The sequence below is a fragment of the Sinocyclocheilus rhinocerous genome, unplaced genomic scaffold (assembly GCF_001515625.1).
Source record: "Sinocyclocheilus rhinocerous isolate Xijiao unplaced genomic scaffold, SAMN03320098_v1.1 scaffold28404, whole genome shotgun sequence".
NCBI lineage: Eukaryota > Metazoa > Chordata > Actinopteri > Cypriniformes > Cyprinidae > Sinocyclocheilus > Sinocyclocheilus rhinocerous.
In genome coordinates, this window is record NW_015635653.1 from 1 (window position 1) to 2,277 (window position 2,277).

The 2,277-nt window shown below is 35.6% G+C and overlaps 1 long non-coding RNA gene across 1 annotated transcript; it reads left to right on the top strand.

Moving 5' to 3' along the window:
• The first annotated feature begins 584 nt into the window (after positions 1–584).
• On the top strand, positions 585–2,062 carry LOC107747388 (uncharacterized). Its single transcript, XR_001640800.1, has 3 exons — positions 585–647; positions 1,685–1,787; positions 1,979–2,062. It is a non-coding gene; the product is annotated as an uncharacterized LOC107747388 (long non-coding RNA).
• Positions 2,063–2,277: the final 215 nt, after the last annotated feature.

Sequence of the window (2,277 nt, forward strand, 5' to 3'; positions counted from 1 at the left end):
AAATCCCATGTGATTGTTTTTCAGCTAGTCTTTTAGAAAGATTTGACATTTTTTAGTGTTGTAATCATGATTTGTCATGCAATGGCCCACAGCCAGAAAAAAACAACCTAGTAACTATATTTGATGTAACTTTCTTTTGCAAATAATAAAAGACAATGCTGTGTCATTTATAGACGCCACTCGACTATGTTTGTCCTTTGATCTGAACTCTTTTTAAAGGTGGAGTGATTTCTTCTTTTCTGTAAGTGTTTACATAAGGTGGACTCCACTAATATTGAATAGCTTTCATTTCAAAAACACTGTGATGCAGAACATCTAATTTTACAACAGTTGAATCACATCATCACAACGTTCCGGTGATTATTCTTAATACAAGAAATTAATAGGCAGGCTTGTTGTTGTTCATAAATCATAATTAGTTTTTCATAGTTCATAAATGATTAAACACATTAGGGTGGAGTAACTACTTGGTACAATCTGTTTACATGTTAATTATGTAATATACATAAAAAAACAATCAGTCTGAAAGCTGTCATTGTCAAACGTTGTCCATACAGTATAATGACATTTTTTTTCCCTTGCCAGGTGACCATCCTCAACTCCAAGAAGAACATGAACATTGGTATCTTCCTCAAGCAGTTCAAAAGGTGAGTGTATCATGAAAGAGTATTTAGAAAAGCTCTTCAATTCGTCAGCAGATGCTAGGGTGGAAACGCACAGTAGTCATATGATAGATTGCTCACATGTCTCTGCAAGCCAAATGAATTTTTTTCTGACAACATCAGACACCTTTTCTACCAGAGTACAAGCATGAAGATAAGATGGGGTTTGCATTATTTACATCATCAGTGGTTCCCTTAATAATGCAGTGTTTCTCCTCAGATATTGATCAGTTGATTGTGACAGTTTAACTTTGACTTGTTAATGAATACATCAATTTTTTAGTGCTAGAGCTTGTGATACCAGTTTGGTGTGCTTGTGTATCTCTAAAAAAAAGCAAGATTGGGCTTGTCTAGTCCCGGTATTTTTTTAGTCAGAACAAGGTGAAGTATGACTCAGTGTGGAAGTCCATATGTTGGCCACTTCCTCTATACCGTTCTTACGGATGTGTTATTTGTCATTTTTGAGTTTTACAATGTTATCAGGCTATTTAAAGATGAAGTGTGTCTGTTCCACTAGCAGTGAAAGTATGAATTGATTTCATACAAGTTGCTCAGACATTCCCAACAGCTGCCATTGGTTGGACAAACAGGTAGTCCCGCCCCCAAACACATGCCATTGGTTAAGTCACTTTTGCTGTGTTGGGCCGTTCAAACAAATGGAGCAACGTTGACACGACATATAATAGCAGTGTTTACACTACTGGAAAATTAACCTTCAAATATCTTTGTTGTCACTGCACATTAAACTGGAATAGGAGAGAGTATTTTAAGAATTGTATTTTAAAATAAAATGATAATGTTTTATGCAGCTATTTCATTTGAATTACAAGCCTGAAAAAAAAAAAAATGTATGATGCATACAATTCCATTTTATTTTATTTCATAAGTAAGACTGGGGTTTTATATAGTGATATTAGGAGGGATCCAATTCCATTTAATCTCTGGAAAATCTGAGATTTTGTAACTCTTGAGATAGTCTGTGGAGGTCTTGATCTGTAATTCTACCACATCTTTCTCCATAGGTCAGTGAGTGGAATGATTGATGACATTATCAACTGTAGAGGAGAAAGATTTGGTACTGGGAAACTGAAGGAGTTGTGCAAACTACTGCCAGAGGATGGAGAGGTGGGTGTAATATATGGATCTGGGCCTTAGTTACACTTGTTGAGCAATTCCAAGGTTTTGATAGTGTGCCAATGGCATTTGAATAAACGTTTGTGTTTTATGCAGCACTTTCATTTGAATTTCAAAATGAACTTTCATTTGGTTTGAACTAAAATCTTACTGTTATGTATTGTGTTTCTTCATTTCATTAGGTGCGTCAGCTTCTTGATTTTAAAGGAGACTATTCAACTCTCTCCGAGGCAGATCGGTTCATGGTACAACTTGTCAAAGTTCCTTGGTGGGTGTATACAGCCACACAAAGACAAACACACACTTACACAACTGTACACAGAGCGCCTTCGATACAAAGTAATTTGCACAGTACTGTTCATATTTTATCTCCATTGCCAGGCATTGATTATCAAAACAAGACATTGGATTTGCAGGTCACTGAAAATTACTCTAAATGTAAGTGAACTTTATGAGTTTATTTCTTTGTTTGTTCTTCCTC